Source organism: Oncorhynchus keta, chromosome 13 (assembly GCF_023373465.1).
Source record: "Oncorhynchus keta strain PuntledgeMale-10-30-2019 chromosome 13, Oket_V2, whole genome shotgun sequence".
Classification (NCBI taxonomy): domain Eukaryota; kingdom Metazoa; phylum Chordata; class Actinopteri; order Salmoniformes; family Salmonidae; genus Oncorhynchus; species Oncorhynchus keta.
In genome coordinates this window covers 27,405,437-27,432,564 of record NC_068433.1, presented here as the reverse complement: position 1 = coordinate 27,432,564, position 27,128 = coordinate 27,405,437, and the positions used below count along the sequence as shown (strand labels likewise).

At 35.1% G+C, this 27,128-nt stretch overlaps 1 long non-coding RNA gene across 1 annotated transcript; it reads left to right on the top strand.

Moving 5' to 3' along the window:
* The first annotated feature begins 1,118 nt into the window (after window positions 1-1,118).
* LOC127906769 (uncharacterized) lies at window positions 1,119-21,282 on the top strand. The gene is made up of 6 exons (XR_008062803.1): window positions 1,119-3,421; window positions 4,866-5,483; window positions 5,726-6,102; window positions 10,628-10,769; window positions 17,430-18,363; window positions 20,833-21,282. It is a non-coding gene; the product is annotated as an uncharacterized LOC127906769 (long non-coding RNA).
* Window positions 21,283-27,128: the final 5,846 nt, after the last annotated feature.

Sequence of the window (27,128 nt, the reverse complement as noted above, 5' to 3'; positions counted from 1 at the left end):
GGAGATATGGTGTAGATAAAGATGATGAGATATGGTGTAGATAAAGATGATGAGAATGGTTTAGATAAAGATGAGGAGATATGGTGTAGATATAAATGAGGAGATATGGTTTAGATGGAGATATGAGTGTAGATAAAGATGAGGAGATAAAGTTTAGATGGAAATATGGTGTAGATAAAGATGAGGAGATATGGTTAGATAAAGATGAGGAGATATGGTTTAGATAAAGATGAGGAGATATGGTGTAGATAAAGATGAGGAGATATGGTTTAGATAAAGATGAGGAGATGTGGTGTAGATAAAGATGATGAGATATGGTGTATATAAAGATGAGGAGATATGGTGTAGATAAAGATGAGGATATATGGTATAGATAAAGACGAGGATATATGGTGTAGATAAAGACGAGGAGATATGGTGTAGATAAAGATGAGGAGATATGGTTTAGATAAAGATGAGGAGATATGGTGTAGATAAAGATGATGAGATATGGTTTAGATTGAGATATGGTGTAGATAAAGATGAGGAGATATGGTGTAGATAAAGATGAGTAGATATGGTGTAGATAAAGATGAGGAGATATGGTGTAGATAAAGATGAGGAGATATGGTTTAGATAAAGATGAGGAGATATGGTTTAGATAAAGATGAGGAGATATGGTTAAATAAAGATGAGGAGATATGGTTTAGATCGAGATATGGTTTAGATAAAGATGAGGAGATATGGTTTATATAAAGATGAGGAGATATGGTGTAGATAAAGATGAGGAGATATGGTTAGATAAAGATGAGGATATGGTTTAGATAAAGATGAGGAGATATGGTGTAGATAAAGATGAGGAGATATGGTTTAGATAAAGATGATGAGATATGGTGTAGATAAAGATGAGGAGATATGGTTTAGATAAAGATGAGGAGATATGGTGTAGATAAAGATGAGGATATATGGTTTAGATAAAGATGAGGAGATATGGTGTAGATAAAGATGAGGAGATATGGTTTAGATGGAGATATGGTGTAGATAAAGATGAGGAGATATGGTTTAGATAAAGATGAGGAGATATGGTTTAGATAAAGATGAGGAGATATGGTGTAGATAAAGATGAGGAGATATAGATGGAGATATGGTGTAGATAAAGATGAGGAGATATGGTGTAGATAAAGATGAGGAGATATGGTTTAGATAAAGATGATGAGATATGGTATAGATAAAGATGAGGAGATATGGTTTAGATAAAGATGAGGAGATGTGGTGTAGATAAAGATAAGGATATATGGTGTAGATAAAGATGATGAGATATGGTGTATATAAAGATGAGGATATATGGTATAGATAAAGACGAGGATATATGGTGTAGATAAAGACGAGGAGATATGGTGTAGATAAAGATGAGGAGATATGGTTTAGATAAAGATGAGGAGATATGGTGTAGATAAAGATGATGAGATATGGTTTAGATTGAGATATGGTGTAGATAAAGATGAGGAGATATGGTGTAGATAAAGATGAGGAGATATGGTGTAGATAAAGTTGAGAAGATATGGTGTAGATAAAGATAAGGAGATATGGTTTAGATAAAAATGAGGAGATATGGTTTAGATAAAGATGAGGAGATATGGTTAAATAAAGATGAGGAGATATGGTTTAGATCGAGATATGGTGGAGATAAAGATGAGGAGATATGGTTTATATAAAGATGAGGAGATATGGTGTAGATAAAGATGAGGAGATATGGTTTCGATAAAGATGAGGATATATGGTTTAGATAAAGATGAGGAGATATGGTGTAGATAAAGATGAGGAGATATGGTTTCGATAAAGATGATGATATATGGTGTAGGTAAAGATGAGGAGATATGGTTTAGATAAAGATGAGGAGATATGGTGTAGATAAAGATGAGGATATATGGTTTAGCTGAAGATAAGGAGATATGGTGTAGATAAAGATGAGGAGATATGGTTTAGATGGAGATATGGTGTAGATAAAGATGAGGAGATACGGTGTAGATAAAGATGAGGAGATATGGTTTAGATAAAGATGAGGATATATGGTGTAGATAAAGATGAGGAGATATGTTTTAGATGGAGATATGGTGTAGATAAAGATGAGGAGATATGGTGTAGATTAAGATGATGAGATATGGTGTAGATAAAGATGATGATGTATGGTTTAGATGAAGACGAGGAGATATGGTGTAGATAAAGATGAGGAGATATGGTTTAGATGGAGATATGGTGTAGATAAAGATGAGGAGATATGGTTTAGATGGAGATATGGTGAAGATAAAGATGAGGAGATATGGTTTAGATAAAGATGAGGAGATATGGTTTAGATGGAGATATGGTGTAGATAAAGATGAGGAGATGTGGTGTAGATAAAGATGAGGAGATATGGTTTAGATGGAGATACGGTGTAGATAAAGATAAGGATATATGGTTTAGATAAAGATGAGGAGATATGGTTTAGACAAAGATGAGGAGATATGGTGTAGATAAAGATGAGGAGATATGGTGTAGATAAAGATGAGGAGATATGGTTTAGATAAAAATGAGGAGATACAGTTTAGATAAAGATGAGGAGATATAGTTTAGATAAAGATGAGGAGATATGGTTTAGATCGAGATATGGTTTAGATAAAGATGAGGAGATATGGTGTAGATAAAGATGAGGAGATATGGTATAGATAAAGATGAGGACATATGGTTTAGATAAAGATGAGGTGATATGGTGTAGATAAAGATGAGGAGATATGGTGTAGATAAAGTTGAGAAGATATGGTGTAGATAAAGATGAGGAGATATGGTTTAGATAAAGATGAGGAGATATGGTGTAGATAAAGATGAGGAGATATGGTTTAGATGGAGATATGGTGTAGATAAAGATGAGGAGATATGGTTTAGATAAAGATGAGGAGATGTGGTGTAGAAAAAGATGAGGAGATATGGTTTAGATGGAGATATGGTGTAGATAAAGATAAGGATATATGGTTTAGATAAAGATGAAGAGATATGGTTTAGATAAAGATGAGGAGATATGGTTTAGACAAAGATGAGGAGATATGGTTTAGACAAAGATGAGGAGATATGGTGTAGATAAAGATGAGGAGATTTGGTGTAGATAAAGATGAGGAGATATGGTGTAGATAAAGATGAGGAGATATGGTGTAGATAAAGATGAGGAGATATGGTTTAGATAAAAATGAGGAGATACAGTTTAGATAAAGATGAGGAGATATAGTTTAGATAAAGATGAGGAGATATGGTTTAGATCGAGATATGGTTTAGATAAAGATGAGGTGATATGGTGTAGATAAAGATGAGGAGATATGGTGTAGATAAAGTTGAGAAGATATGGTGTAGATAAAGATGAGGAGATATGGTTTAGATAAAGATGAGGAGATATGGTTTAGATAAAGATGAGGTGATATGGTGTAGATAAAGATGAGGAGATATGGTTAAATAAAGATGAGGAGATACGGTTTAGCTGAAGATAAGGAGATATGGTGTAGATAAAGATGAGGAGATATGGTTTAGATGGAGATATGGTGTAGATAAAGATGAGGAGATATGGTTTAGATGGAGATATGGTGAAGATAAAGATGAGCAGATATGGTTTAGATAAAGATGAGGAGATATGGTATAGATAAAGATGAGGAGATACGGTGTAGATAAAGATGAGGAGATATGGTTTAGATAAAGATGAGGAGATATGGTGTAGATAAAGATGAGGAGATATGGTTTAGATAAAGATGAGGAGATGTGGTGTAGAAAAAGATGAGGAGATATGGTTTAGATGGAGATATGGTGTAGATAAAGATAAGGATATATGGTTTAGATAAAGATGAGGAGATATGGTTTAGATAAAGATGAGGAGATATGGTGTAGATAAAGATGAGGAGATATGGTTTAGATGGAGATATGGTGTAGATAAAGATGAGGAGATATGGTTTAGATAAAGATGAGGAGATGTGGTGTAGAAAAAGATGAGGAGATATGGTTTAGATGGAGATATGGTGTAGATAAAGATAAGGATATATGGTTTATATAAAGATGAGGAGATATGGTTTAGATAAAGATGAGGAGATATGGTTTAGACAAAGATGAGGAGATATGGTGTAGATAAAGATGAGGAGATTTGGTGTAGATAAAGATGAGGAGATATGGTGTAGATAAAGATGATGAGATATGGTGTAGATAAAGATGAGGAGATATGGTGGAGATAAAGATGGGGAGATATGGTTTAGATAAAGATGAGGAGATATTGTTTAGATAAAGATGAGGAGATATGGTTTAGATCGAGATATGGTTTAGATAAAGATGAGGAGATATGGTGTAGATAAAGATGGGGAGATATGGTGTAGATAAAGATGAGGAGATATGGTTTAGATAAAGATGAGGAGATATGGTTTAGATCGAGATATGGTTTAGATAAAGATGAGGAGATATGGTGTAGATAAAGATGGGGAGATATGGTGTAGATAAAGATGAGGAGATATGGTGTAGATAAAGATGAGTAGATATGGTATAGATAAAGATGAGGATATATGGTGTAGATAAAGATGAAGAGATATGGTTTAGATAAAGATGAGGAGATATGGTGTAGATAAAGATGAGGAGATATGGTTTAGATAAAGATGAGGAGATATGGTGTAGATAAAGATGAGGAGATATGGTTTAGATTGAGATATGGTGTAGATAAAGATGAGGAGATATGGTTTAGATAAAGATGAGGAGATATGGTGTAGATAAAGATGAGGAGATATGGTTTAGATGGAGATATGGTGTAGATAAAGATGAGGAGATATGGTTTAGATGGAGATACGGTGTAGATAAAGATAAGGATATATGGTTTAGATAAAGATGAGGAGATATGGTGTAGATAAAGATGAGGAGATATGGTGTAGATAAAGTTGAGAAGATATGGTGTAGATAAAGATGAGGAGATATGGTTTAGATAAAGATGAGGAGATATGGTGTAGATAAAGATGAGGAGATATGGTTTAGATGGAGATATGGTGTAGATAAAGATGAGGAGATATGGTTTAGATGGAGATGTGGTGTAGAAAAAGATGAGGAGATATGGTTTAGATGGAGATATGGTGTAGATAAAGATAAGGATATATGGTTTAGATAAAGATGAGGAGATATGGTTTAGATAAAGATGAGGAGATATGGTTTAGACAAAGATGAGGAGATATGGTGTAGATAAAGATGAGGAGATTTGGTGTAGATAAAGATGAGGAGATATGGTGTAGATAAAGATGAGGAGATATGGTGTAGATAAAGATGAGGAGATATGGTTTAGATAAAAATGAGGAGATACATTTTAGATAAAGATGAGGAGATATAGTTTAGATAAAGATGAGGAGATATGGTTTAGATCGAGATATGGTTTAGATAAAGATGAGGAGATATGGTGTAGATAAAGATGAGGAGATATGGTATAGATAAAGATGAGGACATATGGTTTAGATAAAGATGAGGTGATATGGTGTAGATAAAGATGAGGAGATATGGTGTAGATAAAGATGATGATGTATGGTTTAGATGAAGACGAGGAGATATGGTGTAGATAAAGATGAGGAGATATGGTGTAGATAAAGATGAGGAGATATGGTTTAGATAAAAATGAGGAGATACATTTTAGATAAAGATGAGGAGATATAGTTTAGATAAAGATGAGGAGATATGGTTTAGATCGAGATATGGTTTAGATAAAGATGAGGTGATATGGTGTAGATAAAGATGAGGAGATATGGTGTAGATAAAGTTGAGAAGATATGGTGTAGATAAAGATGAGGAGATATGGTATAGATAAAGATGAGGACATATGGTTTAGATAAAGATGAGGTGATATGGTGTAGATAAAGATGAGGAGATATGGTGTAGATAAAGTTGAGAAGATATGGTGTAGATAAAGATGAGGAGATATGGTTTAGATAAAGATGAGGAGATATGGTTTAGATAAAGATGAGGAGATACGGTTTAGATAAAGATGAGGAGATATGGTTAAATAAAGATGAGGAGATACGGTTTAGCTGAAGATAAGGAGATATGGTGTAGATAAAGATGAGGAGATATGGTGTAGATAAAGATGATGATGTATGGTTTAGATGAAGACGAGGAGATATGGTGTAGATAAAGATGAGGAGATATGGTTTAGATGGAGATATGGTGTAGATAAAGATGAGGAGATATGGTTTAGATGGAGATATGGTGAAGATAAAGATGAGGAGATATGGTTTAGATAAAGATGAGGAGATATGGTATAGATAAAGATGAGGAGATACGGTGTAGATAAAGATGAGGAGATATGGTTTAGATAAAGATGAGGAGATATGGTGTAGATGGAGATATGGTGTAGATAAAGATGAGGAGATATGGTTTAGATAAAGATGAGATGTGGTGTAGAAAAAGATGAGGAGATATGGTTTAGATGGAGATATGGTGTAGATAAAGATAAGGATATATGGTTTAGATAAATATGAGGAGATATGGTTTAGATAAAGATGAGGAGATATGGTGTAGATCACATATGTCAGAGTCAAGGGCGGGCCACATCCGGCCAGCGAGAAGGTTTTTACGGCCCCTGGGATGATCTTGATTTATTATTAGAACCGGCCCGCAGACCGCAGCAAGCCGGCAGCCCGCAGATCTTTTACACGCACCAATACTACATTTCCCACAATGCAACGGTGACGCACCGAGCAGTAGGCTGCTTCATTTCAATATTTATTGGCACAGCAGTTGTCAGCATCACAGTAAAATTAACTTTCAGATACCCATCAAAAATGGCAAAACGGAAGGTGGACACTGAGAACCGGGGTTTCAAACAAGGTGGGAGTCGGAGTATTTGTTCACGGAGGTAGCTGGAAAACCTGTGTGTCTTCTGTGTGGAGAAAGTGTGGCGGTACTGAAAGAGTATAATCTGAGACGACATTATGAAACGAAACACGCGGACAAAAACAAGAATATGGACATGGAACAAAGGCTACAAAAGGCAGAGGAATTAAACGAGGCCTCAAATCTCGACAGGCTCTGTTCAAAAAAGCCAAATCACAAGGCCAGGCTGCTGTCAAGGCCAGTTTTATTTTGGCAGAAGAGATCGCTAAATCAGCCCGGCCATTTACGGAGGGGATTTCATCAAAAACTGCATGATTAAAGTTTGTGACGAAGTTTGCCCAGAAAAAGGCAACTCTTTTTAAATGTGAGTCTGAGCAGAAACACCATTGCCGAGAGAGTAGACCAGTTGTCCATCAATCTAAAAGAGCAGCTTGTGAAAAAAGAAAAGATTTCATTGCATATTCCTTGGCTGTGGATGAGAGCACCGACATTTCTGACATTGCCCAGTTGTCAATTTTCATCCGCGGAGTGGACTCCAGCCTAAAGCGTGACAGAGGAGTTTTTGGCTTTACGTCCTATGCATGGCACAACTACGGGGCATGATTTGTATGAAGAGGTGTCAAGATGTGTAAATGAGATGGAGCTGCCTTGGGAAAAACTCGTGGGTTTGACAACCGACGGAGCACCTGCGATGTGTGGACACAGGAGCGGACTGGTGGCGAAGATACGGGAAAAGATGCAAGAGGAAAACGCGACAGGTGAGCTGACAGCTTATCATTGTATCATACACCAGGAAGCGTTGTGCGGTAAAGCCTTGAAAATGGAGCATGTAATGAGCATCATCACGCGCACAGTTAACTTTATCAGAGCCAAAGGTTTGAATCACCGCCAGTTCAAGGCATTTCTGACGGAGTTAGAAACGGAGCATGGTGATTTGCCTTATCACACAGAGGTGCGATGGCTAAGCCAGGGAAAGGTGCTTCAAAGATGTTTCGAGCTTCGTGAGGAGATTTGTCTGTTCTTGGACAGCAAAGGGAAAGACACAACACAACTCCGAGACGAAATGTTTCTGTGTGAAATGGCTTTTCTGTGTGACATTACGAGTCATCTGAATGCAATGAACTTGCAGCTGCAGGGTCGGGATCGTGTCATCTCTGATATGTACAGTACAGTGAAGGCATTTAAAACCAAACTGACTCTGTGGGAGACGCAGATGCGGAAAGAAAATTTGAGCCACTTTCCCAGCTGCCAGACCATGAAAGAGAAGCTCTCTACCAGTGCGTTGAGCGCACAGTTGGCTGATAAAATAGGTATGCTTGCCGCTGACTTTCGACGCCGATTTGCTGACTTTGAAGCACAAAAAAGCAGGTTGGAACTGCTCGGTAACCCATTTGCTGTTGACGTGGAAAGCTCACCACCAAACCTCCAAATGGAGTTGATTGACCTCCAATGCAATGATGCACTGAGGGCAAAATATGCGGCAGTGGGTGCTGCGGAGTTCGCCCGTTTCCTCCCGACACAATGCCCCAGCTGCGCATCCAGGCTGCTCAAACGTTGTCTATGTTTGGCAGCACATACCTGTGTGAACAACTGTTTTCTTTGATGAACTTGAACAAAACATCACACAGAAGTCGACTTACTGCTGAACACCTCCACTCAATTCTGAGGATTTCCTCAGCTCAGATACCCCGAACATTGATGAACTTGTGGAAAAGATGGGACACCACCAAGTATCACCCTCAACCTCAAACAAGTGAACATTACTGTGCAATCACATATTTAGAGTTTTTACTCAGTTCAAGTTTAAAAGTTAAAGTTTAATATTTGTTTTCACTGCATGTTACTTCTCCTTAAACAAAGTGTTGTTTTTGATTAATAGATTTTTGCACTTTATTTTATTGTATTTCAATCCAATTATATTTTAAAAATATTTCAGTTGAGTGGATGATAGAAAATTGCTATTATTGTTTTTTTCTTTGAAGTAAATTTAGCCCACTTTTGCTAAAATAGAAAATATAGGCTACTGATGGTGCCTTGAATACCGGTTTCTTTCATTTAATGTTCATGTTATGGGGATTTTTATATAAAGGAAATTTGTCTTTTGTGTCTGTTGAAAATTAAAGATTACTGACAGAGCCATAAGAAAATATTGCTTTATTTATCTGATCATATTGGAATATATTTGTTAGGTTTTCAGTAGGTTCAATTAGGTTCACTAGACTATATGCGTCATTTAAAAAATGTTCAATGAACATTCGAACAGTCCGGCCCTCGGCTTGTAGCTAAATTTTTTATTTGGCCCTCCGTCCATTTGACTTTGACACCCCTGGTGTAGATAAAGATGAGGAGATATGGTTTAGATGGAGATATGGTGTAGATAAAGATGAGGAGATATGGTTTAGATAAAGATGAGGAGATGTGGTGTAGAAAAAGATGAGGAGATGTGGTTTAGATGGAGATATGGTGTAGATAAAGATAAGGATATATGGTTTATATAAAGATGAGGAGATATGGTTTAGATAAAGATGAGGAGATATGGTTTAGACAAAGATGAGGACATATGGTGTAGATAAAGATGAGGAGATTTGGTGTAGATAAAGATGAGGAGATATGGTGTAGATAAAGATGATGAGATATGGTGTAGATAAAGATGAGGAGATATGGTGGAGATAAAGATGGGGAGATATGGTTTAGATAAAGATGAGGAGATATGGTTTAGATAAAGATGAGGAGATATGGTTTAGATCGAGATATGGTTTAGATAAAGATGAGGAGATATGGTGTAGATAAAGATGGGGATATATGGTTTAGATGAAGATGAGGAGATATGGTTTAGATAAAGATGAGGAGATATGGTTTAGATCGAGATATGGTTTAGATAAAGATGAGGAGATATGGTGTAGATAAAGATGGGGAGATATGGTGTAGATAAAGATGAGGAGATATGGTGTAGATAAAGATGAGTAGATATGGTATAGATAAAGATGAGGATATATGGTGTAGATAAAGATGAAGAGATATGGTTTAGATAAAGATGAGGAGATATGGTGTAGATAAAGATGAGGAGATATGGTTTAGATAAAGATGAGGAGATATGGTGTAGATAAAGATGAGGAGATATGGTTTAGATTGAGATATGGTGTAGATAAAGATGAGGAGATATGGTTTAGATAAAGATGAGGAGATATGGTGTAGATAAAGATGAGGAGATATGGTTTAGATGGAGATATGGTGTAGATAAAGATGAGGAGATATGGTTTAGATAAAAATGAGGAGATACGTTTTAGATAAAGATGAGGATATATAGTTTAGATAAAGATGAGGAGATATGGTTTAGATCGAGATATGGTTTAGATAAAGATGAGGAGATATGGTGTAGATAAAGATGAGGAGATATGGTATAGATAAAGATGAGGTGATATGGTGTAGATAAAGATGAGGAGATATGGTGTAGATAAAGTTGAGAAGATATGGTGTAGATAAAGACGAGGAGATACGGTTTAGATAAAGATGAGGAGATATGGTTAAATAAAGATGAGGAGATATGGTTTAGATCGAGATATGGTGGAGATAAAGATGAGGAGATATGGTTTATATCAAGATGATGATATATGGTTTTGATAAAGATGAGGATATATGGTGTAGATAAAGATGAGGAGATATGGTGTAGATAAAGATGAGGAGATATGGTTTAGATAAAGATGAGGATATATGGTTTAGCTGAAGATAAGGAGATATGGTGTAGATAAAGATGAGGAGATACGGTGTAGATAAAGATGAGGAGATATGGTTTAGATAAAGATGAGGAGATATGGTGTAGATAAAGATGAGGAGATATGGTTTAGATGGAGATATGGTGTAGATAAAGATGAGGAGATATGGTGTAGATAAAGATGATGAGATATGGTGTAGATAAAGATGATGATGTATGGTTTAGATGAAGACGAGGAGATATGGTGTAGGTAAAGATGAGGAGATATGGTTTAGATGGAGATATGGTGTAGATAAAGATGAGGAGATATGGTATAGATAAAGATGAGGAGATATGGTGTAGATAAAGATGAGGAGATATGGTTTAGATAAAGATGAGGAGATGTGGTGTAGAAAAAGATGAGGAGATATGGTTTAGATGGAGATATGGTGTAGATAAAGATAAGGATATATGGTTTAGATAAAGATGAGGAGATATGGTGTAGATAAAGACGAGGAGATATGGTGTAGATAAAGATGAGGAGATATGGTTTAGATGGAGATATGGTGTAGATAAAGATAAGGATATATGGTTTAGATAAAGATGAGGAGATATGGTGTAGATAAAGATGAGTAGATATGGTATAGATAAAGATAAGGAGATATGGTGTAGATAAAGATGGGGAGATATGGTTTAGATAAATATGAGGAGATATGGTTTAGATAAAGATGAGGAGATATGGTGTAGATAAAGATGAGGAGATATGGTTTAGATAAAGATGAGGAGATTTGGTGTAGATAAAGATGAGGAGATATGGTGTAGATAAAGATGAGGAGATATGGTGTAGATAAAGATGAGGAGATATGGTGTAGATAAAGATGAGGAGATATGGTTTAGATAAAGATGAGGAGATATGGTGTAGATAAAGATGAGGAGATTTGGTGTAGATAAAGATGAGGAGATATGGTGTAGATAAAGATGGTGAGATATGGTGTAGATAAAGATGAGGAGATATGGTGTAGATAAAGATGAGTAGATATGGTATAGATAAAGATGAGGAGATATGGTGTAGATAAAGATGAGGAGATATGGTTTAGATAAAGATGAGGAGATATGGTTTAGATCGAGATATGGTTTAGATAAAGATGAGGAGATATGGTGTAGATAAAGATGAGGAGATATGGTTTAGATAAAGATGAGGAGATTTGGTGTAGATAAAGATGAGGAGATATGGTGTAGATAAAGATGAGGAGATATGGTTTATATAAAGATGATGATATATGGTTTTGATAAAGATGAGGAGATATGGTTTAGATAAAGATGATGATATATGGTTTCGATAAAGATGAGGATATATGGTTTAGATAAAGATGAGGAGATATGGTGTAGATAAAGATGAGGAGATATGGTTTAGATAAAGATGATGATATATGGTTTCGATAAAGATGAGGAGATATGGTTTAGATAAAGATGATGATATATGGTTTCGATAAAGATGAGGAAATATGGTGTAGATAAAGATGAGGAGATATAGTGTAGATAAAGATGAGGAGATATGGTGTAGATAAAGATGAGGAGATATGGTGTTGATAAAGATGAGGATATATGGTTTAGCTGAAGATAAGGAGATATGGTGTAGATAAAGATGAGGAGATATGGTGTAGATAAAGATGAGGAGATTTGGTGTAGATAAAGATGAGGAGATATGGTGTAGATAAAGATGAGGAGATATGGTTTATATAAAGATGATGATATATGGTTTTGATAAAGATGAGGAGATATGGTTTAGATAAAGATGATGATATATGGTTTCGATAAAGATGAGGATATATGGTTTAGATAAAGATGAGGAGATATGGTGTAGATAAAGATGAGGAGATATGGTTTAGATAAAGATGATGATATATGGTTTCGATAAAGATGAGGAGATATGGTTTAGATAAAGATGATGATATATGGTTTCGATAAAGATGAGGAAATATGGTGTAGATAAAGATGGTGAGATATGGTGTAGATAAAGATGAGGAGATATGGTGTAGATAAAGATGAGTAGATATGGTATAGATAAAGATGAGGAGATATGGTGTAGATAAAGATGGGGAGATATGGTTTAGATAAAGATGAGGAGATATGGTTTAGATCGAGATATGGTTTAGATAAAGATGAGGAGATATGGTGTAGATAAAGATGAGGAGATATGGTTTAGATAAAGATGAGGAGATTTGGTGTAGATAAAGATGAGGAGATATGGTGTAGATAAAGATGAGGAGATATGGTTTATATAAAGATGATGATATATGGTTTTGATAAAGATGAGGAGATATGGTTTAGATAAAGATGATGATATATGGTTTCGATAAAGATGAGGATATATGGTTTAGATAAAGATGAGGAGATATGGTGTAGATAAAGATGAGGAGATATGGTTTAGATAAAGATGATGATATATGGTTTCGATAAAGATGAGGAGATATGGTTTAGATAAAGATGATGATATATGGTTTCGATAAAGATGAGGAAATATGGTGTAGATAAAGATGAGGAGATATAGTGTAGATAAAGATGAGGAGATATGGTGTAGATAAAGATGAGGAGATATGGTGTAGATAAAGATGAGGATATATGGTTTAGCTGAAGATAAGGAGATATGGTGTAGATAAAGATGAGGAGATATGGTTTAGATGGAGATATGGTGTAGATAATGATGAAGAGATATGGTGGAGATAAAGATGAGGAGATATGGTGTAGATAAAGATGAGGAGATATGGTTTAGATAAAGATGATGATATATGGTTTCGATAAAGATGAGGAGATATGGTTTAGATAAAGATGATGATATATGGTTTAGATAAAGATGAGGATATATGGTTTAGCTGAAGATAAGGAGATATGGTGTAGATAAAGATGAGGAGATATGGTTTAGATGGAGATATGGTGTAGATAAAGATGAGGAGATGTGGTGTAGATAAAGATGAGGAGATATGGTTTAGATAAAGATGAGGAGATATGGTGTAGATGGAGATATGGTGAAGATAAAGATGAGGAGATGTGGTGTAGATAAAGATGAGGATATATGGTTTAGCTGAAGATAAGGAGATATGGTTTAGATAAAGATGAGGAGATGTGGTGTAGATAAAGATGAGGAGATATGGTTTAGATGGAGATATGGTGTAGATAAAGATGAGGAGATGTGCTGTAGATAAAGATGAGGAGATATGGTTTAGATAAAGATGAGGAGATATGGTTTAGATGGAGATATGGTGTAGATAAAGATGAGGAGATGTGGTTTCGATAAAGATGAGGAGATATGGTTTAGATAAAGATGATGATATATGGTTTAGATAAAGATGAGGATATATGGTTTAGCTGAAGATAAGGAGATATGGTTTAGATAAAGATGAGGAGATATGGTGTAGATAAAGATGAGGAGATATGGTTTAGATGGAGATATGGTGTAGATAAAGATGAGGAGATGTGGTGTAGATAAAGATGAGGAGATATGGTTTAGATAAAGATGAGGAGATATGGTGTAGATAAAGATGAGGAGATGTGGTGTAGATAAAGATGAGGAGATATGGTTTAGATAAAGATGAGGAGATATGGTGTAGATAAAGATGAGGAGATATGGTTTAGATGGAGATATGGTGTAGATAAAGATGAGGAGATGTGGTGTAGATAAAGATGAGGAGATATGGTTTAGATAAAGATGAGTTGATATGGTTTAGATCGAGATATGGTTTAGATAAAGATGAGGAGATATGGTGTAGATAAAGATGAGGAAATATGGTTTAGATAAAGATGAGGAGATTTGGTGTAGATAAAGATGAGGAGATATGGTGTAGATAAAGATGAGGAGATATGGTTTAGATAAAGATGATGATATATGGTTTCGATAAAGATGAGGAGATATGGTTTAGATAAAGATGATGATATATGGTTTCGATAAAGATGAGGAAATATGGTGTAGATAAAGATGAGGAGATATAGTGTAGATAAAGATGAGGAGATATGGTTTAGATAAAGATGATGATATATGGTTTCGATAAAGATGAGGAGATATGGTTTAGATAAAGATGATGATATATGGTTTCGATAAAGATGAGGAAATATGGTGTAGATAAAGATGAGGAGATATAGTGTAGATAAAGATGAGGAGATATGGTGTAGATAAAGATGAGGAGATATGGTGTTGATAAAGATGAGGATATATGGTTTAGCTGAAGATAAGGAGATATGGTGTAGATAAAGATGAGGAGATATGGTGTAGATAAAGATGAGGATATATGGTTTAGCTGAAGATAAGGAGATATGGTGTAGATAAAGATGAGGAGATATGGTTTAGATGGAGATATGGTGTAGATAATGATGAAGAGATATGGTGTAGATAAAGATGAGGAGATATGGTGTAGATAAAGATGAGGAGATATGGTTTAGATAAAGATGATGATATATGGTTTCGATAAAGATGAGGAGATATGGTTTAGATAAAGATGATGATATATGGTTTAGATAAAGATGAGGATATATGGTTTAGCTGAAGATAAGGAGATATGGTTTAGATAAAGATGAGGAGATATGGTGTAGATAAAGATGAGGAGATATAGTTTAGATGGATATATGGTGTAGATAAAGATGAGGAGATGTGGTGTAGATAAAGATGAGGAGATATGGTTTAGATAAAGATGAGGAGATATGGTTTAGATGGAGATATGGTGAAGATAAAGATGAGGAGATGTGGTGTAGATAAAGATGAGGATATATGGTTTAGCTGAAGATAAGGAGATATGGTTTAGATAAAGATGAGGAGATATGGTGTAGATAAAGATGAGGAGATATAGTTTAGATGGAGATATGGTGTAGATAAAGATGAGGAGATGTGGTGTAGATAAAGATGAGGAGATATGGTTTAGATAAAGATGAGGAGATATGGTTTAGATGGAGATATGGTGTAGATAAAGATGAGGAGATATGGTTTAGATGGAGATATGGTGTAGATAAAGATGAGGAGATGTGGTGTAGATAAAGATGAGGAGATATGGTTTAGATAAAGATGAGGAGATATGGTTTAGATGGAGATATGGTGTAGATAAAGATGAGGAGATGTGGTTTAGATAAAGATGAGGAGATATGGTTTAGATGGAGATATGGTGTAGATAAAGATGAGGAGATGTGGTGTAGATAAAGATGAGGAGATATGGTTTAGATAAAGATGAGGAGATATGGTGTAGATAAAGATGAGGAGATATGGTTTAGATGGAGATATGGTGTAGATAAAGATGAGGAGATGTGGTGTAGATAAAGATGAGGAGATATGGTTTAGATAAAGATGAGTTGATATGGTTTAGATCGAGATATGGTTTAGATAAAGATGAGGAGATATGGTGTAGATAAAGATGAGGAGATATGGTTTAGATAAAGATGAGGAGATTTGGTGTAGATAAAGATGAGGAGATATGGTGTAGATAAAGATGAGGAGATATGGTTTATATAAAGATGATGATATATGGTTTTGATAAAGATGAGGAGATATGGTTTAGATAAAGATGATGATATATGGTTTCGATAAAGATGAGGATATATGGTTTAGATAAAGATGAGGAGATATGGTGTAGATAAAGATGAGGAGATATGGTTTAGATAAAGATGATGATATATGGTTTCGATAAAGATGAGGAGATATGGTTTAGATAAAGATGATGATATATGGTTTCGATAAAGATGAGGAAATATGGTGTAGATAAAGATGAGGAGATATAGTGTAGATAAAGATGAGGAGATATGGTGTAGATAAAGATGAGGAGATATGGTGTTGATAAAGATGAGGATATATGGTTTAGCTGAAGATAAGGAGATATGGTGTAGATAAAGATGAGGAGATATGGTGTAGATAAAGATGAGGATATATGGTTTAGCTGAAGATAAGGAGATATGGTGTAGATAAAGATGAGGAGATATGGTTTAGATGGAGATATGGTGTAGATAATGATGAAGAGATATGGTGTAGATAAAGATGAGGAGATATGGTGTAGATAAAGATGAGGAGATATGGTTTAGATAAAGATGATGATATATGGTTTCGATAAAGATGAGGAGATATGGTTTAGATAAAGATGATGATATATGGTTTAGATAAAGATGAGGATATATGGTTTAGCTGAAGATAAGGAGATATGGTTTAGATAAAGATGAGGAGATATGGTGTAGATAAAGATGAGGAGATATAGTTTAGATGGAGATATGGTGTAGATAAAGATGAGGAGATGTGGTGTAGATAAAGATGAGGAGATATGGTTTAGATAAAGATGAGGAGATATGGTTTAGATGGAGATATGGTGAAGATAAAGATGAGGAGATGTGGTGTAGATAAAGATGAGGATATATGGTTTAGCTGAAGATAAGGAGATATGGTTTAGATAAAGATGAGGAGATATGGTGTAGATAAAGATGAGGAGATATAGTTTAGATGGAGATATGGTGTAGATAAAGATGAGGAGATGTGGTGTAGATAAAGATGAGGAGATATGGTTTAGATAAAGATGAGGAGATATGGTTTAGATGGAGATATGGTGTAGATAAAGATGAGGAGATGTGGTTTCGATAAAGATGAGGAGATATGGTTTAGATAAAGATGATGATATATGGTTTAGATAAAGATGAGGATATATGGTTTAGCTGAAGATAAGGAGATATGGTTTAGATAAAGATGAGGAGATATGGTGTAGATAAAGATGAGGAGATATGGTTTAGATGGAGATATGGTGTAGATAAAGATGAGGAGATGTGGTGTAGATAAAGATGAGGAGATATGGTTTAGATAAAGATGAGGAGATATGGTTTAGATGGAGATATGGTGTAGATAAAGATGAGGAGATGTGGTGTAGATAAAGATGAGGAGATATGGTTTAGATAAAGATGAGGAGATATGGTGTAGATAAAGATGAGGAGATATGGTTTAGATGGAGATATGGTGTAGATAAAGATGAGGAGATATGGTGTAGATAAAGATGAGGAGATATGGTTTAGATAAAGATGAGGAGATATGGTTTAGATAAAGATGAAGAGATATGGTTTAGATAAAGATGAGGAGATATGGTTTAGACAAAGATGAGGAGATACATTTACATTTACATTTAAGTCATTTAGCAGAAACTCTTATCCAGAGCGACTTACAAATTGGAGATATGGTGTGGATAAAGATGAGGAGATTTGGTGTAGACAAAGATGAGGAGATATGGTGTAGATAAAGATGATGAGATATGGTGTAGATAAAGATGAGGAGATATGGTGTAGATAAAGGTGAGTAGATATGGTATAGATAAAGATGACGATATATGGTTTAGATAAAGATGACGATATATGGTTTAGATAAAGATGAGCAGATATGGTGTTGATAAAGATGAGGAGATATGGTTTAGATAAAGATGAGGAGATATGGTTTAGATAAAGATGAGGAGATATGGGATAGATAAAGATGAGGAGATATGGTGTAGATAAAGATGAGGAGATATGGTTTAGATGGAGATATGGTGTAGATAAGATGAGGAGATATGGTGTAGATAAAGATGATGAGATATGGTGTAGATAAAGATGATGATGTATGGTTTAGATGAAGACGAGGAGATATGGTGTAGATAAAGATGAGGAGATATTGTTTAGATGGAGATATGGTGAAGATAAAGATGAGAAGATATGGTTTAGATAAAGATGAGGAGATATGGTGTAGATGAAGATATGGTGTAGATAAAGATGAGGAGATATGGTGTAGATAAAGATGAGAAGATATGGTGTAGATAAAGATGAGGAGATATGGTTTAGATAAAGAAGAGGAGGTACGGTTTAGATAAAGATGAGGAGATATGGTTTAGATCGAGATATGGTTTTGATAAAGATGAGGAGATATGGTGTAGATAAAGATGATGATATATGGTTTCGATAAAGATGAGGATATATGGTTTAGATAAAGATGAGGAGATATGGTGTAGATAAAGATGAGGAGATATGGTTTAGATAAAGATGATGATATATGGTTTCGATAAAGATGAGGAGATATGGTTTAGATAAAGATGATGATATATGGTTTCGATAAAGATGAGGATATATGGTTTAGATAAAGATGAGGAGATATGGTGTAGATAAAGATGAGGAGATATGGTGTAGATAAAGATGGGGAGATATGGTTTAGATAAAGATGAGGAGATATGGTTTAGATCGAGATATGGTTTAGATAAAGATGAGGAGATATGGTGTAGATAAAGATGAGGAGATATGGTTTAGATAAAGATGAGGAGATTTGGTGTAGATAAAGATGAGGAGATATGGTGTAGATAAAGATGAGGAGATATGGTTTATATAAAGATGATGATATATGGTTTTGATAAAGATGAGGAGATATGGTTTAGATAAAGATGATGATATATGGTTTCGATAAAGATGAGGATATATGGTTTAGATAAAGATGAGGAGATATGGTGTAGATAAAGATGAGGAGATATGGTTTAGATAAAGATGATGATATATGGTTTCGATAAAGATGAGGAGATATGGTTTAGATAAAGATGATGATATATGGTTTCGATAAAGATGAGGAAATATGGTGTAGATAAAGATGAGGAGATATGGTGTAGATAAAGATGAGGAGATATGGTGTAGATAAAGATGAGGAGATATGGTGTAGATAAAGATGGGGATATATGGTTTAGCTGAAGATAAGGAGATATGGTGTAGATAAAGATGAGGAGATATGGTTTAGATGGAGATATGGTGTAGATAATGATGAAGAGATATGGTGGAGATAAAGATGAGGAGATATGGTGTAGATAAAGATGAGGAGATATGGTTTAGATAAAGATGATGATATATGGTTTCGATAAAGATGAGGAGATATGGTTTAGATAAAGATGATGATATATGGTTTAGATAAAGATGAGGATATATGGTTTAGATGGAGATATGGTGTAGATAAAGATGAGGAGATGTGGTGTAGATAAAGATGAGGAGATATGGTTTAGATGGAGATATGGTGTAGATAAAGATGAGGAGATGTGGTGTAGATAAAGATGAGGATATATGGTTTAGCTGAAGATAAGGAGATATGGTTTAGATAAAGATGAGGAGATATGGTTTAGATAAAGATGAGGAGATATGGTTTAGATGGAGATATGGTGTAGATAAAGATGAGGAGATGTGGTTTCGATAAAGATGAGGAGATATGGTTTAGATAAAGATGATGATATATGGTTTAGATAAAGATGAGGATATATGGTTTAGCTGAAGATAAGGAGATATGGTTTAGATAAAGATGAGGAGATATGGTGTAGATAAAGATGAGGAGATATGGTTTAGATGGAGATATGGTGTAGATAAAGATGAGGAGATGTGGTGTAGATAAAGATGAGGAGATATGGTTTAGATAAAGATGAGGAGATATGGTTTAGATGGAGATATGGTGTAGATAAAGATGAGGAGATGTGGTGTAGATAAAGATGAGGAGATATGGTTTAGATAAAGATGAGGAGATATGGTGTAGATAAAGATGAGGAGATATGGTTTAGATGGAGATATGGTGTAGATAAAGATGATGCGATATGGTGTAGATAAAGATGAGGAGATATGGTTTAGATAAAGATGAAGAGATATGGTTTAGATAAAGATGAGGAGATATGGTTTAGACAAAGATGAGGAGATACATTTACATTTACATTTAAGTCATTTAGCAGACGCTCTTATCCAGAGCGACTTACAAATTGGAGATATGGTGTGGATAAAGATGAGGAGATTTGGTGTAGACAAAGATGAGGAGATATGGTGTAGATAAAGATGATGAGATATGGTGTAGATAAAGATGAGGAGATATGGTTTAGATAAAGATGAGGAGATATGGTTTAGATAAAGATGAGGAGATATGGTTTAGATAAAGATGAGGAGATATGGTTTAGATAAAGATGAGGAGATATGGTTTAGATAAAGATGAGGAGATATGGGATAGATAAAGATGAGGAGATATGGTGTAGATAAAGATGAGGAGATATGGTTTAGATGGAGATATGGTGTAGATAAAGATGAGGAGATATGGTTTAGATAAAGATGAGGAGATATGGTTTAGATAAAGATGAGGAGATATGGTTTAGATGGAGATATGGTGTAGATAAGATGAGGAGATATGGTGTAGATAAGATGAGGAGATATGGTGTAGATAAAGATGATGATGTATGGTTTAGATGAAGATGAGGAGATATGGTGTAGATAAAGATGAGGAGATATGGTGTAGATGGAGATATGGTGAAGATAAAGATGAGGAGATATGGTTTAGATAAAGATGAGGAGATATGGTGTAGATGAAGATATGGTGTAGATAAAGATGAGGAGATATGGTTTAGATAAAGATGAGGAGATATGGTGTAGATAAAGATGAGAAGATATGGTGTAGATAAAGATGAGGAGATATGGTTTAGATAAAGAAGAGGAGGTACGGTTTAGATAAAGATGAGGAGATATGGTTTAGATCGAGATATGGTGTAGATAAAGATGAGGAGATATGGTTTATATAAAGATGATGATATATGGTTTTGATAAAGATGAGGAGATATGGTTTAGATAAAGATGAGGAGATATGGTGTAGATAAAGATGAGGAGATATGGTTTAGATAAAGATGATGATATATGGTTTCGATAAAGATGAGGAGATATGGTTTAGATAAAGATGATGATATATGGTTTCGATAAAGATGAGGATATATGGTTTAGATAAAGATGAGGAGATATGGTGTAGATAAAGATGAGGAGATATGGTGTAGATAAAGATGAGGAGATATGGTATAGATAAAGATGAGGATATATGGTTTAGCTGAAGATAAGGAGATATGGTGTAGATAAAGATGAGGAGATGTGGTTTCGATAAAGATGAGGAGATATGGTTTAGATAAAGATGAGGATATATGGTTTAGCTGAAGATAAGGAGATATGGTTTAGATAAAGATGAGGAGATATGGTGTAGATAAAGATGAGGAGATATGGTTTAGATGGAGATATGGTGTAGATAAAGATGAGGAGATGTGGTGTAGATAAAGATGAGGAGATATGGTTTAGATAAAGATGAGGAGATATGGTGTAGATAAAGATGAGGAGATATGGTTTAGATGGAGATATGGTGTAGATAAGATGAGGAGATATGGTATAGATAAAGATGAGGAGATATGGTTTAGATAAAGATGAGGACATATGGTTTAGATAAAGATGAGGAGATATGGTTTAGATAAAGATGAGGACATATGGTTTAGATAAAGATGAGGAGATATGGTGTAGATAAAGATGAGGAGATATGGTGTAGATAAAGATGAGAAGATATGGTGTAGATAAAGATGAGGAGATATGGTTTAGATAAAGATGAGGAGATACGGTTTAGATAAAGATGAGGAGATATGGTTAAATAAAGATGAGGAGATATGGTTTAGATCGAGATATGGTGTAGATAAAGATGAGGAGATATGGTTTAGATAAAGATGATGATATATGGTTTCGATAAAGATGAGGATATATGGTTTAGATAAAGATGAGGAGATATGGTGTAGATAAAGATGAGGAGATATGGTTTAGATAAAGATGAGGAGATATGGTGTAGATAAAGATGATGAGATATGGTTTAGATAAAGATGAGGAGATATGGTTTAGATAAAGATGAGGAGATATGGTTTAGATAAAGATGAGGAGATATGGTGTAGATAAAGATGAGGAGATATGGTTTAGATAAAGATGAGGAGATATGGTGTAGATAAAGATGAGGATATATGGTTTAGATTGAGATATGGTGTAGATAAAGATGAGGAGATATGGTGTAGATAAAGATGAGGAGATATGGTTTAGATGGAGATATGGTGTAGATAAAGATGAGGAGATATGGTGTAGATAAAGCTGAGGAGATATGGTGTAGATAAAGATGAGGAGATATGGTTTAGATTGAGATATGGTGTAGATAAAGATGAGGAGATATGGTTTAGATTGAGATATGGTGTAGATAAAGATGAGGAGATATGGTGTAGATAAAGATGAGGAGATATGGTTTAGATGGAGATATGGTGTAGATAAAGATGAGGAGATATGGTGTAGATAAAGCTGAGGAGATATGGTGTAGATAAAGATGAGGAGATATGGTTTAGATTGAGATATGGTGTAGATAAAGATGAGGAGATATGGTTTAGATTGAGATATGGTGTAGATAAAGATGAGGAGATATGGTGTAGATAAAGATGAGGAGATATGGTGTAGATAAAGATGAGGAGATATGGTTTAGATAAAAATGAGGAGATACGGTTTAGATAAAGATGAGGAGATATAGTTTAGATAAAGATGAGGAGATATGGTTTAGATCGAGATATGGTTTAGATAAAGATGAGGAGATATGGTGTAGATAAAGATGAGGAGATATGGTATAGATAAAGATGAGGAGATATGGTGTAGATAAAGATGAGAAGATATGGTGTAGATAAAGATGAGGAGATACGGTTTAGATAAAGATGAGGAGATATGGTTAAATAAAGATGAGGAGATATGGTTTAGATCGAGATATGGTGTAGATAAAGATGAGGAGATATGGTTTCGATAAAGATCATGATATATGGTTTTGATGAAGATGAGGAGATATGGTTTAGATAAAGATGATGATATATGGTTTTGATAAAGATGATGATATATGGTTTCGATAAAGATGAGGATATATGGTTTAGATAAAGATGAGGACATATGGTGTAGATAAAGATGAGGAGATATGATGTATATAAAGATGAGGAGATATGGTGTAGATAAAGATGAGTAGATATGGTATAGATAAAGATGAGGATATATGGTGTAGATAAAGACGAGGAGATATATTGTAGATAAAGATGAGGAGATATGGTGTAGATAAAGATGAGGATATATGGTGTAGATAAAGACGAGGAGATATGGTGTAGATAAAGATGAGGAGATATGGTGTAGATAAAGATGAGGAGATATGGTTTAGATAAAGATGAGGAGATTTGGTGTAGATAAAGATGAGGACATATGGTGTAGATAAAGATGAGGAGATATGATGTATATACAGATGAGGAGATATGGTGTAGATAAAGATGAGTAGATATGGTATAGATAAAGATGAGGATATATGGTGTAGATAAAGACGAGGAGATATGGTGTAGATAAAGATGAGGAGATATGGTGTAGATAAAGATGAGGAGATATGGTGTTAATAAAGATGAGGAGATTTGGTGTAGATAAAGATGAGGAGATATGTTGTAGATAAAGATGAGGAGATATGTTTTCGATAAAGATGAGGAGATATGGTTTAGATAAAGATGAGGAGATATGGTTTAGATCGAGATATGGTTTAGATAAAGATGAGGAGATATGGTGTAGATAAAAATGAGGAGATATGGTTTAGATAAAGATGAGGAGATATGGTGTAGATAAAGATGAGTAGATATGGTTTAGATTGAGATATGGTGTAGATAAAGATGAGGAGATATGGTGTAGATAAAGATGAGGAGATATGGTGTATATAAAGATGAGGAGATATGGTGTAGACAAAGATGAGGAGATATGGTGTAGATAAAGATTTTATTTATTTTTTATTTATTTTTTTTATTTCACCTTTATTTAACCAGGTAGGCTAGTTGAGAACAAGTTCTCATTTGCAACTGCGACCTGGCCAAGATAAAGCATAGCAGTGTGAACAGACAACACAGAGTTACACATGGAGTAAACAATTTAGCAAGTCAATAACACAGTAGAAAAAAAATGGGCAGTCTATATACAATGTGTGCAAAAGGCATGAGGAGGTAGGCGAATAATACAATTTTGCAGATTAACACTGGTGATAAATGATCAGATGGGCATGTACAGGTAGAGATTGGTGTTGGTGTGCAAAAGAGCAGAAAAGTAAATAAATAAAAACAGTATAAAAACAGTATGGGAATGAGGTAGGTGAAAAAGGGTGAGCTATTTACCAATAGACTATGTACAGCTGCAGCGATCGGTTAGCTGCTCGGATAGCTGATGTTTGAAGTTGGTGAGGAGATAAAAGTCTCCAACTTCAGCACAGATTTTACTCAATTCGTTCCAGTCACAGGCAGCAGAGTACTGGACGAAAGGCGGCCAAATGAGGTGTTGGCTTTAGGGATGATCAGTGAGATACACCTGCTGGAGCGCGTGCTACGGATGGGTGTTGCCATCGTGACCAGTGAACTGAGATAAGGCGGAGCTTTACCTAGCATGGACTTGTAGATGACCTGGAGCCAGTGGGTCTACGAATATGTAGTGAGGGCCAGCCGACTAGAGCATACAAGTCGCAGTGGTGGGTGGTATAAGGTGCTTTAGTGACAAAACGGATGGCACTGTGATAGACTGCATCCAGTTTGCTGAGTAGAGTGTTGGAAGCCATTTTGTAGATGACATCGCCTGAAGTCGAGGATCGGTAGGATAGTCAGTTTTACTAGGGTAAGCTTGGCAGCGTGAGTGAAGGAGGCTTTGTTGCGGAATAGAAAGCCGACTCTGGATTTGATTTTTGATTGGAGATGTTTGATGTGAGTCTGGAAGGAGAGTTTGCAGTCTAGCCAGACACCTAGGTACTTATAGATGTCCACATATTCAAGGTTGGAACCATCCAGGGTGGTGATGCTAGTCGGGCATGCGGGATATGGTTTAGATAAAGATGAGGAGATATGGTGTAGATAAAGATGAGGAGATATGGTGTAGATCGAGATATGGTTTAGATAAAGATGAGGAGATATGGTGTAGATAAAGATGCGGAGATATGGTGTAGATAAAGATGCGGAGATATGGTATAGATAAAGATGAGGAGATATGATGTAGATAAAGATGAGGAGATATGGTATAGATAAAGATGAGGAGATATGGTGTAGATAAAGATGAGGAGATGTGGTGTAGATAAAGATGAGGAGATATGGTGTAGATAAAGATGATGAGATATGGTTTAGATAAAGATGAGGAGATATGGTTTAGACAAAGATGAGGAGATATGGTGTAGATAAAGATGAGGAGATTTGGTGTAGATAAAGATGAGGAGATATGGTGTAGATAAAGATGAGGAGATATGGTGTAGATAAAGATGAGTAGATATGGTGTAGATAAAGATGAGGAGATATGGTTTAGATAAAGATGAGGAGATATGGTTTAGATCGAGATATGGTTTAGATAAAGATAAGGAGATATGGTGTAGATAAAGATGAGGAGATATGGTTTAGATAAAGATGAGGAGATATGGTGTAGATAAAGATGAGGAGATATGGTTTAGATAAAGATAAGGAGATATGGTGTAGATAAAGATGAGGAGATATGGTTTAGATAAAGATGAGGAGATATGGTGTAGATAAAGATGAGGAGATATGGTTTAGATTGAGATATGGTGTAGATAAAGATGAGGAGATATGGTGTAGATAAAGATGAGGAGATATGGTGTATATAAAGATGAGGAGATATGGTGTAGACAAAGATGAGGAGATATGCTGTAGATAAAGATGAGGAGATATGATGTAGATAAAGATGAGGAGATATGGTATAGATCGAGATATGGTATAGATAAAGATGAGGAGATATGGTGTAGATAAAGATGAGGAGATATGGTATAGATAAAGATGAGGAGATATGATGTCGATAAAGATGATGAGATATGGTATAGATAAAGATGAGGAGATATGATGTAGATAAAGATGAGGAGATATGGTGTAGATAAAGATGAGGAGATATGGTGTAGATAAAGATGAGGTGATATGGTATAGATAAAGATGAGGAGATATGGTGTAGATAAAGATGAGGTGATATGGTATAGATAAAGATGAGGAGATATGGTGTATCTAATGATGATTTCATGAAATAATGGACATTTCCTAATCTGCCTGTTTTTTTTTTACAGTGCAATATTATGTAATAATATTATGCAATATTAATTACAGTGATACCATTGCATACTGTATGTCCACATTTAGATTTTGAAGTGGTAATCAGGTTGATGATGTACTGTATTTCATGATAATGGCATTATTCATAGCTTGTATTTTCAGTATGGAATATCAGGTTTTCAGAAAACATGTAATTGACAAAAGAGCTCCAGTAATATAATTTCTCTGTTTAATCCGGATGATGGAATCCGCCACTAGAAGGATTGACCTCTGACCTAGCCCATGGTCACTGTGTGGTGTGCAGAGAGCTGCCATGAGTACATAATGGGGAATGAGGTCAATTCATATTTATTCAGTTACTGGCACAGAATTTTACTCTGCATTTGAATGTTTTTATAGGGATATTAAAGTTTCTGATTATTAAGGTAATTAAGGTAATTATTTAGATAGTGTGTTCAGGTGTCAGTGTCTCAGGCTCTCTCCCACGGCTCTGTATGCCATTGTCATTGGCTCAATGTCGAACCAGTGGAGTGTTTAAACATCATGCCCAATACATACAGCTGTGATTAGCCTCCCCAGGGTCCTAAGACCTGGTGGAATTGCCCTATATTTTCACTATCTCAATAATACTGCTTTATGAGAATCTCATATTACGTTTTTCTTTTTTGGTAGCATGGGGACGGGGTAATCTGATCTAGAAATGGATT